A 13,959-nucleotide genomic window follows, 5' to 3' on the forward strand; every position below is an offset into this window, starting at 1 on the left:
CAATAACAAAACATCTCTACATTTGCATTAAATTCCCAATCTTTGCTGTGCCAAAAATTAATTTTGCGCATTATTACAAGATAAATGTTTTTCTATGAAGAACCATGCTAAAGCACCCAGTTCCCTGTTTTTAATATAAATGTGGGACAGGACTAGAATGGATAATGTAGTTGAAATTCTGAGAGCCTCTAAACACATATCTTGAGCTAATTAGTTCAGCTTCCTCTTCACCAGCCAAAGCTTGCATTCTGGCCACAGACAAGTAATGACACGGGTGCTCTTTTCATTCACAAAAGAGATGTTCTCCCAGGTGGTAAGATGGGAAAGAAAAGAGAATGATCGAATGCCAAGATGTGGGTAATCACCCATCTCACAGTGATTAAAGATAATTGCAATTTGAGTCTATTTGTTGTTGTAACACTATGAAATGAATTGGGAGTCTTTTATATATAGCCTGATCTGGGTTCAGAATGATCAATTAATTTGGGAATAGGAATGAGGAAAAGTACTTTTTTTTTTTTCTGAGACAAGAGTCTCCCTCTATTGCCCAGGCTGGAGTGCAGTGGTGCAGTGGTTCACTGCAACCTCCACCTCCCGGGCTCAAGAGATCCTCCCACCTTAGTCCTCCAAGTTGCTGGGACTACAGGCGTATGCCACCCCACCAGGCTAATTTTTCTATTTTTTGTAGAGATAGGGTTTCACCATGTTGCCCAGGCTTGTTGCGAACTCCCGAGCTCAAGTGATCCACCAGCCTCGGCCTCCCAAAGTGCTGGGACAACAGGCGTAAGCCACCATGTCCAGCCTGGACCATTTTCTCAAATATGATGTCTTTGAAATATAATACAGTATGATGTTCTTACATTGGCTGCATCCAGAGTCCTCATTTTTTGCCAGTTCTTGTATCTCCAAAACGAATGTGTCATTCGTTTCATCCTCCTGTGAATATATTCAAGTGAGTATTTTCCGTTTTATTCATTTTCTTCTGCCTCACAGCTCACTGAGTGGGCCCGTGAATGTTTGCTGATGATATTAATAATCATGCGTGCTCAGTGACACAACAGTGATGGAACTCATTAGGTATTCACAGCACCAGAAGAGAACGCGCAAGAAGGTTTTACTGAAGCAACTAAGCAGCTGAATCAGGGGCTCAGAGTTCAGTGTCAGGACTACAGTCACAGTTATGAGACCACAGCCAAGAAGAGATTCCCAGCAGGGAAAAATCAAGCCTTTTGAGTCATAATCCAGTGCTCGATCCACCACACCCCACTGCCTTCCTCGAGATGATGGTGTGGAGGAGTACTGATTGATGAGGAGGATTAAACCTTTTTTTTGAGACATAGTCTCGCTCTGTCGCCCAGGCTAGAGTGCAATGGTGTGATCTCAGCTCACTGCAACCTCCGCCTCCCAGGTTCAAGTGATTCTCCTGCCTCAGCCTCCCGAGTAGCTGGGATTACAGGCACCTGCCACCAAACCCAGCTAATTTTTGTGTTTTTAGTAGAGTCAGGGTTTCACCATGTTGGCCAGGCTGCTCTTGAATTCCTAACCTCAAATGATCCACCTGCCTGGGCCTCCCGAAGTGCTGGGATTACAGGTGTGAGCCACTGTGCCCTGCCAATTAAACCCTTTTTAATTAAAAAAAAAAAAAATTGGAAACTAATTTGTGTACTTCAGTGTGTTGGAGGAAGGGTCATCGAAATGGCACCAGTGTCTTGCTGCCCTAATTTTAAGAAATCCCCTCTATTTATTGTCACTTATCTTCCTGTCCTCTCTGGGAGAAATGTTGCTCTAACGTTGCTTTTCAGAAAAATAAAGATAATGCAAAGGAAAAGAGTTGGTGAGGTTGGGTTGGGCATTGAGGGAAGATAAGCTACCTTTGGTTCAACCTGCAGCTTGATTCTTTTTGAAGTGACTTGAAAGCTCTTGGTGCTAATCAAGAACTTTTTGTTTGTTTTTTGTTTTGTGTGTGTGTGTGTGTGTATGTGTGTGGGGGGGGGAGGGTGGTGGTGGGGAACAGAATCGTATTCTGTCACCCAGGCTGGAGTGCAGTGGTAAAATCATAGCTCACTGCAGCCTTGAACTCCTCGGCTCAAGCCATCCTTCCACCTCCGCCTTTGAGTAGCCAGGGTACAGGCATGCATCACCATGCCTGGCTCATTTTTTAAATTTTAATTTTGCAGAGACAGGGTCTTGCTGTGTTGCCCAGGCTGGTCTCAAACTCCTGGCTTCAAGCCATCCTCCCGCCTTGGCCTCCCAAAGTGCTAGGTTTATAGGTGTGAGAGCCACTGTGCTCGGCCCTAATCATGAACTTTGAAAAGTGCTCCATAGATTACAAAGCATTTTCCTCACTTGCCTTACTTCCTGTGTGGCAAGGAAGTATTTCCTTCCTGGAGGCAACGGGTAAGAAGAGCAACTAGATAGTGTGTAGCTCCTTACTCTCTGTAGGCATTTCATCATATGGAGCATGACTTGTTGACTTGCTTCTGTTCTTTCTCATGAGCTACTCAGTGTCAGGAGTACAGGGCTTGACTTAAACGTAGGGATACTCAAAGGCCCACCTGGCAGTTTGTTGTTGGGACACAGGGAAGCAGATTGTGTCTCTGAAAAGGAGACTTCTGTCAGTGTCAGAACCTGGTGGGGAAGAAGGGATTGGTCAATAGTTGGCTAAACTCCTTCAGCTGTTGGTGCAGCAAAAGGCATGGCAGGGCGTGGGCAGAGATGCCTGCCAAGCCCGGCCTCAGGGCATGTACAGCTCCCAAACTGGTTGTCTTTGAGGCTGTTATTTATCCAAATAAGGAGAAGCAGTGGTTTTGCTGACCATCTCAGATTTCCAAGCCATCTCAGATTTCCCTGGCTGGCTGACTGACTTGCTATTTGAACTGAAAACACGAAGGTATTCCTTTGAAATGGAGCAGTCTTGTGGGGCTCATGAGTACCCTAGAGTCATTACTTGGAAGAAGATTTTTTTTGCTCCCCACATTTGTAGATAACGTGATCATGGCTTGGTCTATTTGACCCTTCTCTTGTGACTCTTGGAACAGTCAATACAGATGGACCTGATCTGGGACAGAAATAGCACTCATTTTCAGAGGTTCTTGAACCGCTGCCCTCCTTTGAAGAGGATTCAAAGGTCAGACCTCCACGCTGATTTCTTAACACTAGAATGCAAGATTATTCTAGCACTTCATAGATCCTGGCCCTGTTATCTGACTTCAGATAAGATATTTGAAGTCTCTGAGCCCCAGTTTGTTCATCTGTGAAGTGGGAATTATAACGTATCTAATGGGAATGAGATGAGAATTAAATGAGGTAATTTTGGAAAGCATTGGTAAATAGGAAGTCACCCAAAATATTCATTTTCTTCCCTATTTCCATCTTCTCTTGGCAGATTTAATTGACAATATTTATAATAGAGAAATTCTAGATAATTATGATTGCTATCCAAAGGATTTAACCAAGCTCACAGTAGAATGGAGATTGTGATGTGAACATTCAGTGACCCTGTATTACCATGTCCCTCTACTCACTAAAGCAGTGGTTCTCGAAGAGTGTTCCCTAGACCAGCAGGTCAGTATCACCTGGGGACTTGTTAGAAATACAGATTCCTCGGCACCACCCGAGACCTACTGAATCAGACACAGTGGATGTTAGACCTGGTAATCTGATTTACTAAACTCTGCAGGTGATTCTGAAGCCCACCATCTGAGAGTTGGAGAACCACTGTCGAGAGTAACTCACTGGTTGGGTCGATAGTCTAGCCATTCCCCCAGGGCACCTGGACTTTCCCACCCCTTGTCCTTGACCATGCCTTAGTTCCTGCCTGGAATACCTAAGAAAGGGACCTCTTTCTTACCTGCTGAAATTCTACTCATCATTCATGAACCCACTCTCACCTCTTCAGAAAAGTGTTCCTCAGTCATCCCCACCATAAGAACCTCATTATTCTATGAACTACCAGAGTATTTGTCTGTTGCACTCATTTGACACTTGGCAAAGTTATTCTTGCTTTGTCATATTTTAATGTTCATGTACGTGCCTTGTTTTTCCTACTAGAATGTAAGTTCTTCAGAGGTAGAAATCATGTCTTACAGATCCCTTTTCCCTCATCAGCCTTAACCCTGGGCTTTGTATATAGGTAGCTACTCAGTAAATATATGGATCCACAGAATCTCATCATTGGAATGAGCCTTAGAGAAAGTCTACATGAGATTTCTTATTTACAGATAAAGAAAGGGATGTTGGCCAGGCATGATGGTTGACACTTGTAATCCTAGCACTCTGGGAGGCCTAGGCAGGAAGATTTCTTGAGGCAAGGAGTTTGAGGCCAGCCTGGGCAATGTAGTGAGATCTCAGCTCTATAGAAAAAAAAATTTTTTTTAATTAGCTGGGCATGGTAGTGTGCACCTGTAATCCTACCTATTCAGGAGGCTGAGGTGGGAGGATCACTTGAACCAAGGAGTTCAAGGCTTCAGTGAGCTATGATCATACCACTGCACTACAACCTGAGTAACAGAATTGAGACCCTGTCTATTTAAAACTAAAAAAAGTGAAAAGAAAGAAAACAATGTTAACACGTGGACCAAAATGCTGGTTCCGGGATTCCCCATTTGTTGTTCTTCCCCCATCACCCTGCTGCGCCGACTGCGGAGAAACATACCTGGGGGCTTTCAGAACCACTGGCCTGACCCCAAAACTAGCAGGCGTTCTCGTGTTCTCTGCCACAGACTCCAACTAAACCCAAGGAAAGCAGATGGGTTTTCAGAACTATACTCATTTAATTTATAAACCTGGAACCTCTCAGATTTTTTCATAACTAATGAAAACTGGGAAAGTACAAAATTTTCATTCCTAAGCCTATAAAATTGTATAACAAATGGCATCAATTCCTAGCCTTACACGCGAGAATTTCCCCAGCTCACACACTCAGTATACTTTGGATACCCATGGAACTTCTTTTATTTTTGAATAAAAGTTCACAGTGAAGTCGTTCACAGTGGAGCAGGCGGCTCCTCTGAACCCAGGAAGAATTGGCATGAGGGCTGTTTTAATCTGGGTCCCCATCATTGTTTTTTTCATGTTTATTTTGAGGAAAAATTGAACCTGGCTGATCTGTGAATTACTATCTTTTGGTGTTACCCTCTGGGACTATTCCCTCAGACAATCCTTTCTTCTCTTGACACATGGGCTGATGTTGTTTGGCTGAGGATCAAAATAATGGCACAACTAAAACACCTTTCATCAGAAGTCATCCATAACATACCCTTTAAAATTTGCTCCACAGACACAGCTCACCTTATGCTGTATGTTTTTTCTTTTGCTTGGTAATAGAACCTACACATATCCTACTGAGATCAATATGAACACAGCAGAATGCAGGCAATGGAATGTGTTTCCTGTAGAAGGGCTAAGACGGTAACCCAGGTCCACAGAGTTGGTTTCAGAAAAGCTATGATCAAAGAAGGAGGAGCAGTGAAGGCAGACATGAGACAGGCCTGAAGGGGTTAAACCTGCTAGGGAGCAATTGGTAGTAAGAAGCTGAGACCACATGAGGCCGTGAGAAAGGAGTTATTACAGAAACAGACATCCTGGGATTTGAGTAGCTCCATTGTGAGAAGACATTGACAGACCACAAATAAATGGACATATGGTTTCCAAGTTGACATCTGCCATTCCCCAATGTGTTTACCACCATTTTCTCTCATGGGCTCTGAAAACCATCTATCCTTTACACTGCAATTGTATAGTGTGAAATTCTACATACATCAACATCAATTCAGTGTTTAAGTTTAGGTATATCATATCATCAAACTAAAATATATATACATTTTAATTCTCATGCTGTAATCATCCTAAAGTTATATAACACTCTACCTAGCTGTTTTCATATCTATCCTTTAAACTGCAGTTGTAGAACATAACATTCTTTTTTTGTTTTTGTTTTTGTTTTGTTTTGGTTCTTTTGGTGGTGGGGAGACAGAGTCTTGCTCTGTTGCCCAGGCTGGAGTACAGCGGCGTAATCTTGGCTCACTGCAGCCTCCACCTCCCAGGTTCAAGCAATTCTCCTGCCTCAGCCTCCCAGGTAGCTGGGATTACAGGTGTGTGCTACCATGCCTGGCTAGTTTTTGTACTTTTAGTAGAGATGGGGTTTCACCATGTTGGCCAGGCTGGTCTCAAACTCCTGGCCTCAGGTGATCCGCCCACCTCAGCTTCCCACAGTGCTCGGATTACAGGTGTGAGCTACTGCACCCAGCTGTACAGCATAAAATTCTACACAGATCAACATCACCTCATTGTGTAAATTTGGGCATGTTATATCATCAAACTAAAATATATACAAATTTTAATTCTCACGTTGTTGTGATCATCCAAAGGTTATATAATGCTCTACCTAGCTATTTTTGCTCACGATATAATCAATTTGGTCAGTTTCTCCAGTGAAAAGAAAGAAGAGCATAGAGTGCAGCGATGGAGACCCTGTGCCTCTGTGGGCGGTGCATGCACCTCTGAGGGGCATGGTCCTGGGAATGTCACCCCGTAATAGAATTAGGTTTATAATGGTAAGGGATTTTAATCAGCTAAGGCTCAGATATTTTATTTCATAAGTAAATCCGGTACCTGTGACTGATGATGACTTTGTGCATGTGTCTGTGTGTACATATATGTATATGTATACTTATATATAACTTATGGTGATATCACTATAGTACTAAATGATGTATAATATAGATAGGTATATATAAGTATAATATATATAAGCATATATACTGATATATCTATTAGTTAAATATAACTAATATATAACTTACTCATTTTGAGGCAAGTAGATAAAACCTAATTGTAAGTCAAGAGAGGCTCTAAGTCATTAGAGCCGAAGCCCAGTGAGATGCCCCAGTGATTCTTTGCCCTTGCTGTGAAAATCTGGACCGGTGAATGGAGTGAGGTGCTTCTCAGACAGACTTGTTCATGTTTCACACCAAGGCCAGAAATCGAATAAGGAATCCGTCAGTGATCACGCATGGGCAGGCATGAGGAGCATCGTTCTTTGCAGAATAGCTCGCAGTGTCCTGAAGTGCACAGCAGGTCACACGCAAACAACCGAGGAAGCTAGGGTTCTTGCTGCTTCACTGCTTAGCAGCTATGGGAAGCTGGGCGAGGTTCTTAATTCCCTGCACTTCTGGTACCCAACCATTCAAAAAGACATAGGACACCTGTCCTGTGTCTTTCACTGGGTCCTGGAGCCCATGAAATGTCACAATTGAGAGCTCTTTGTAAACTGCAAACTGCTATGTGATTATTGGAGTGTTTGTGGGTGGGGTATGGTGAGCACGGGGATTTAAAATCTCTTGTTAGAATATGAAGTGTCACAAGCAAATAAAGCAATATATCCTATATGGCAACATGTGGCTGACAAGTTAAATAGTAGTTTCAAGAACTGTCATAAAGAGAAACATTAAGGTGCTAAAAAGTTGTAGTTGGGTGCCGTAGATAACTTACTAGCATCCAATCTAGAAAACATTAAAAGGGAGCTGTGCGTAAAAGAACAAGGTCCGTCCAGGAAATGGGTGGATGTGCAGAGATGTAGATAAGAGAAGGAATTATTTGTACCATCTGTTGCAAGTGGTATAAAAAAGATATCATTTTACAAACTGTAACTATTTTTGGTACAAAAGGAGGTTGTCCTTGGCCTGGAGAACATGGGAGTAGCCCAGCAGAAGATTGAGTGTCAGTGAGAAGGACATTTTTCTTTTATCCATCCTACAGCACTGCACAGTTATTGATTGTGGCTTGGAAGTGAAATGATTTATTTAACATTACTTCTTTATTCTGTTCCAGATTGAGATCTTTAATCACTGTTGGACCCAGGACTGGTCAGCCAGACCTGGCCACTGGAGGGCTCAGTAGAGTTCCTGTGTCAAAAGATTTATAGAAATAACGCTCATCTTAAATATAGCCATAAGCTAACTGCTGACTGGACCATCTCTTTCCTGGGAATTAAATAATTTTGGCAGCAGTCTGTCTGTCTGTCTCATGTCTGGGAGACATTCCGCTTACAATCAAATGAAACAATAGGCTAACTAAAACCTTACAAATGGCAATCTTCCCAATTTTACCAATTCAAACAAGATGAATTTGAAATTTTTTCAACGTAATAATCCCTTCCCTTCCTAATATCATCTTCATATCTATAGGCACAGTTTAGATTTTCTTTGAGCAAATGTAATTTTTTTAAAGCCAATGAAGAAATGAACATGAAACGGAAAATAGGAATGAATATGTGTCACAATACTATTGGCCTTGCCAGAGCATAAAAATTACTTCCTGTTGAGGTAATCCTGAATATTTCCTAGCATGTCCATTCTTAACACTGACTCAGAAAGAATACATTGCTTCCACTTTGCTTTTAGGCCTAGTCAATGAAAGGAAGAGGGAAAATGAAGAGTAGGACACTTTATACGCTGCTGGGAAGAGTAACGTAGTAATGGCTGTAACGTCCCAAGGTAGAGGAGGCAGGGAAGGATCTGGTGAAGTAATCAAACCAAAGCGTGGGGGTGTTAGTGGTTGCACACACTCATACGGAACCAAACTTTGTGGTGAGTTAGCCTGAAAGATCCCTTCTCTGGAGAATGTGCCTTCCACTGAGATGAAGCCACTGGGTCCTAGATGGCACCAGGATATTGTTTAGGAAATTGGCTTGTCTGGTTCATTAGCAGGTACTCTGGGGCCTTTGGAGATTGAACTCCACCTCTCTTGGGTGAGCTCAGCGCTTGCTAAAGAGCATTTAACTCATCCTGATTCACCGCAGGATTGGGCTGGCTTTCAAACTCCTGACAGTGAATTACTGCTCTGGTAATGACGAATCCATGCATGCATGCTACAGACAGTGCCCTGGAGCATTTTGAAAGTGAAAGGAAATTGCTGTGAACCTGGCAGGAAGGAAGGGAAGGGAGAGGTAAACTAGACTTCTCGCATTGAACCGACCGACTCTCATTGTAACAGGGTCAGCAGAAGCCACCTCTCTCTAGTGTAATGGACATGGTTTCTTGTGGTTTTTTGTTTTGTTGCTTTTTTTTTTTTTTTTTGGAGACAGAATCTCACTCTGTCACCCAGGCTGGAGCACAGTGGTGTGATCTTGGCTCACTGTAGCCTCTCAACTTCTCAAGCGATCCTCCCACCTCAGCCTCCCAAGTGGCTGGGAACACAGGCATGCACTAGCATGCCCAGCTTTTACTTTTTGTACAGACTGGGCCTCCCTATGTTGCCCAAGCTGGTCTCAAACTCCTGGGCTCAGGGGATCCTCCTGCTTCCACATCCCAAAGTGCTAGGATTACAAGCATGAGCCACACAGCACCTAGCCCATAGCAGATATGGGATAACATGTTGAACATGGCATGACTTGCTTAGCCAAGCAGCAGAGAGACAGAGAGAGTTCACTGCTTTGTTTCCTGGGGGACAGCCTGGCCCCAGACCCTTCACATACAGTCACTGGAACAAGCAACCCTGCCCATAATAAGCAGGTAAAGAAGAATTATAAGAGCCATGTCTGTTAGCACATCTCACGCCATAAGACAGGGTCTTTGGAGGATGTGATGGGGCGGCATCGTGGCCTAATGAGACAAGGGGGACCACCCCTCCATCCCCCTTCCTGGAAAGTACGTGCTTGACTGAAGACACAAAACCTGCCTAATGTATACCAGATTCATCAGAAGCTGATAGTGTGTGCCTCCCATACTCTGGTGAGAAATAACAAACCCTTGCTGATTAGATTAAAAAATCAAAACAAGAGCTTCCACATTCCTTCTACTGTTTTCCGACCTCTTAGGTGGCATCTGTTACAACCACTTCATCCAAATATTGTTCCTAGTGAGACATCTTAGGAGGGTGGCAATGTCACGTGCTCCATTTGCCCCCTTCTTTAATAACCACAAAGTGATTTCATGGCAGTAAACAGTTTTTTTAGAAAGCCTGCAAAGGACTGGATTTGAACTTGAAAGACGTCATGGAATTCTTTTGGTCAGCAAGAACAACCTCTAAAAGCCTTAAAATGTTTTAAAAATGCACAGGCTGCCCAGAGCGTGGTAGTTGGGTGTGGCGTGAAGCCAGTGGGGCTTCCAGCCCAGTGAGTGGAGTTCCTTGTCACCGTATTCCCACTTGGATAGCTTTCAGTTCCACCCAGTCCCCAAGGGCTCAGAAAACATGATGGTAATCAGAGCCTGCCTGTGAGCGCAGGAGATGCTTCCTTTCTCCCCCACCTTTTGCTAGCAATGCATTAATGCCCGTCCTCTGCTGAGAGCTGCACAAGTCACTTCGTGTTGTGGACACGCACCGTCTTGTACCTGTTCCCCTGGAAGATACCAGCTGTGCTGACAGCGGTTGTAGCCAGAGGTCTCTGGGGATTGCCTACCTTCTCGTCCTTCATCTTGTTTAGGGTGGGGCAGAAGGGCTCTGGTTTCCTTTCCAGAATCCCCTCTGCACAGCCATGGTTTGCCCTCTCTATCTTTCCTTCTCGTTTCAGATGTATTTTCCAGGGTGATTGCAGTTCCTTGCCCGGCGCTATGTAGGACTGATTAATGGCTGCTACTCAAAGTTCAGCATGGTAAAACAGGGCTGGTTAATTAATAGACAGCCTCCTTATCTCCCTCATGTTTTCCTTCTGGTGTTAAACCAGGGGAAGAGGCTTACATTTCCTTCAGCTGCCAATTCCCAGACTTCAAAAGTCTGGCAGCAAAGTGGGTGTTGGGTGCTGGTCTAGGTTTTTGCAGTAGCACCTTTTTTTTTTTTTTTCTTTTTTTTTTTTTTTCTTTTATTATTATTATTATTATATCATTATTATACTTTAGGTTTTATGGTACATGTGCGCAATGTGCAGGTAAGTTACATATGTATACATGTGCCATGCTGGTGCGCTGCACCCACCAACTTGTCATCTAGCATTAGGTATATCTCCCAATGCTATCCCTCCCCCCTCCCCCCACCCCACAACAGTCCCCAAAGTGTGATGTTCCCCTTCCTGTGTCCATGTGTTCTCATTGTTCAATTCCCACCTATGAGTGAGAATATGCGGTGTTTGGTTTTCTGTTCTTGCGATAGTTTACTGAGAATGATGATTTCCAGTTTCATCCATGTCCCTACAAAGGACGTGAACTCATCATTTTTTATGGCTGCATAGTATTCCATGGTGTATATGTGCCACATTTTCTTAATCCAGTCTATCATTGTTGGACATTTGGGTTGGTTCCAAGTCTTTGCTATTGTGAATAATGCCGCAATAAACATACGTGTGCATGTGTCTTTATAGCAGCATGATTTATAGTCCTTTGGGTATATACCCAGTAATGGGATGGCTGGGTCGAATGGAATTTCTAGTTCTAGATCCCTGAGGAATCGCCACACTGACTTCCACAAGGGTTGAACTAGTTTACAGTCCCACCAACAGTGTAAAAGTGTTCCTATTTCTCCACATCCTCTCCAGCACCTGTTGTTTCCTGACTTTTTAATGATTGCCATTCTAACTGGTGTGAGATGGTATCTCATTGTGGTTTTGATTTGCATTTCTCTGATGGCCAGTGATGGTGAGCATTTTTTCATGTGTTTTTTGGCTGCATAAATGTCTTCTTTTGAGAAGTGTCTGTTCATGTCCTTCGCCCACTTGTTGATGGGGTTGTTTGTTTTTTTCTTGTAAATTTGTTGGAGTTCATTGTAGATTCTGGATATTAGCCCTTTGTCAGATGAGTAGGTTGCGAAAATTTTCTCCCATTTTGTAGGTTGCCTGTTCACTCTGATGGTAGCACCTTTAAATCAACAGAAAACTGATCTGAAAGTTGGCTTCTCTGGATTGAGTATGTTGGGTTTTTTGACAGTTTCATTTCTCGGTGGCTGGTTGTTTGCCCTTTTTAATGATCCTGTTTGCCTTCAGTGAAACATATTTTGTAATATTTCCTTTGCTGTTAACCCGTTTACCTAGGCCGTTTAAAGTTCCTTCATTGGTGTTTTCCCTGTAAGCGATTGTTGAAGGACTGAGTCACCCGTGAGGTAGCCTGTGGTTGGATGTGGGCTGAGGTTATTCGGTGACTAATTTCCAAGGGGAGGAGAAATTGACTTATCACGGGGAAGGTTACTTTTTATCCATGCCAGTGTCAGCTTCTCTCCGAAAACTGGGTAATACAAATGGTCTTTATTGGTAGTGAACACTCGAGCTGAGAAACATTTTAGGATCTTTGTGTCTTTTGTGATGATTTTGTTTCTGAAGAGGAAGCTGTCTAAAATATTCAAGTGTGGAACCAAGGATTTAGATGAAGCCAGCAAACAAAGGAATCATGTAATCAGGACCTGAGCGAATGTGCTTACTCACGGCGTTAGTTACACAGGTGATTTCCTTAAGAAAAAGTAAGTGGCTTTAATTCTTTGAGGGTGAAAGACTATCATAAGATTCCTTTTCAGTTTTCTCTGCTTACTTCATTGTGTGGTCTGATTGAGTGGTATGTGTACAAATTCTAGACTTGGAAGGGTGGGGTTTGAAATACAACAAACTCTACATAATATTCCTATTCCACAAGCAATATATATATATATATAAATGCTCCACAGGCATGATTACATGAGGCAGTTTCCCAAGATGATTTTAAACAAATATTTTTTATACTAGGTTTTTTTTTTCTGGAAACAATTTTAATATGTTGTTTCTTATCTTACCTTCAAGAAACTTCTGAATGAGTGATATTCGATTTGACTTATGATTCGTTTGGGAAATAAAATACAGCTACATGTAAGAATTTCTAACTCAGACTTCAGATCTTAATTTGAATTGCCCCAGATATTTTCTGGTGTTTCAGAAGTATGGTGTAAACAGCATTTTGATCCATGTGCAGTCTGTGGGCAGGGACACCTGCCTCTCAGCCTGCTATTATGATGAGGCTCTTGAAGAAACTACCCTCTTTCTAAGAACTGGAAGACCTCAAATAATGAAGAGACAATAGAGGTTTGGGCAGTAATGGAAAGAAGAAAAGACAGTGCCTAACCAAGCAGATGAATGAGGTAGAACAGTCTTGTTCATACATTGCCATTATATCTAGTGCAGATGAATGAACATTTTCTGTGTCTGGGCTTAGGTGCAGGCAAATAGTTATCTGTGTTGTATTCAGATAAGGGGTTAGAAGAACCTTTATTTTTCTGTGTCGGTCATCTCTTTCTTGCTATAAAATGAAATTGTTTAAAGCTTACATTATGACATTAGTGTTGAAATTCTGTGGGGAAAAAGTGTCAATGGTACAACATAGCTAGCTACTTAAACTCACTAAGGGAAGAGATGATAAGATTAGTAGCATCAGAGAGATCATAGTTGGATAAGGGACTGGGATATATTAATGTGAATGGCAACTCGTGTGTGTGTATGTGTGTGTGTGTGTGTGTGTGTGTGTGTTGCTTATTTATTTTCTTTGTAAGTTTAGTGTAATTTTCTCCCACAAGGTCTGACTTTGAATACCAGCGCAGGAAAAACCCAGTATGTATTTAATGCCATGTCTTTACTCATTAGCCAAATAACAGTTAAAAACCAAAACAAAATAAATCTGTGTTGCTGACAGATTCTAGGAAGATCTCTCCTTAGTAAGAACACCCGCATCAAAGGCTGGGTTTGTTTTAAATTGTGAATTATACAATCTTAACAATCATGCTGCTTCAGTCTATCAGATTCTGGAGTCTCTAAATTCTACTTTTTATTGCAAGTGTGACCTTGGAAATCACACTGAAGACTTGAAAACATCCCTCCAGTGATGTCCCCTTACCTTCCCCCACATCCTAAGAGCAAGTTGCCTTAGGTTGTCTTTTTTGGTAGGATTCCCAAGTTGTCTGATCATAAGGGTTCATTCTAGTTGTGGTTTTAAAACAAATTTTTCCCACTCTGTATTGGGATCATTGTGTCATTTTTCTTCTTGGGCTCTATTTAGAACCGAGGATGAAATACAT

General features: G+C 42.4%; 1 protein-coding gene across 22 annotated transcripts in view; it reads left to right on the top strand.

The window, feature by feature from the left end:
* Positions 1-13,959, top strand: part of KIAA1217 (KIAA1217 ortholog) — a 380,568-nt gene that overhangs the window by 287,175 nt on the left and 79,434 nt on the right. For 2 of the 22 annotated variants that reach the window (XM_054522080.2, XM_063727517.1), the window contains exon 1: positions 11,930-12,381. The exons of 17 other annotated variants lie outside the window; for them this stretch is intronic. The gene's annotated coding sequence lies outside the window, so the exon portion shown is untranslated. Of the gene's footprint in view, positions 1-10,082; positions 10,381-11,920; positions 12,382-13,959 lie in introns of those variants that run through there. 3 more of the 22 variants (XM_054522081.2, XM_063727514.1, XM_063727515.1) reach the window with 3 other exon arrangements.

This window comes from Pongo abelii, chromosome 8, assembly GCF_028885655.2.
Source record: "Pongo abelii isolate AG06213 chromosome 8, NHGRI_mPonAbe1-v2.0_pri, whole genome shotgun sequence".
Lineage (NCBI taxonomy): Eukaryota > Metazoa > Chordata > Mammalia > Primates > Hominidae > Pongo > Pongo abelii.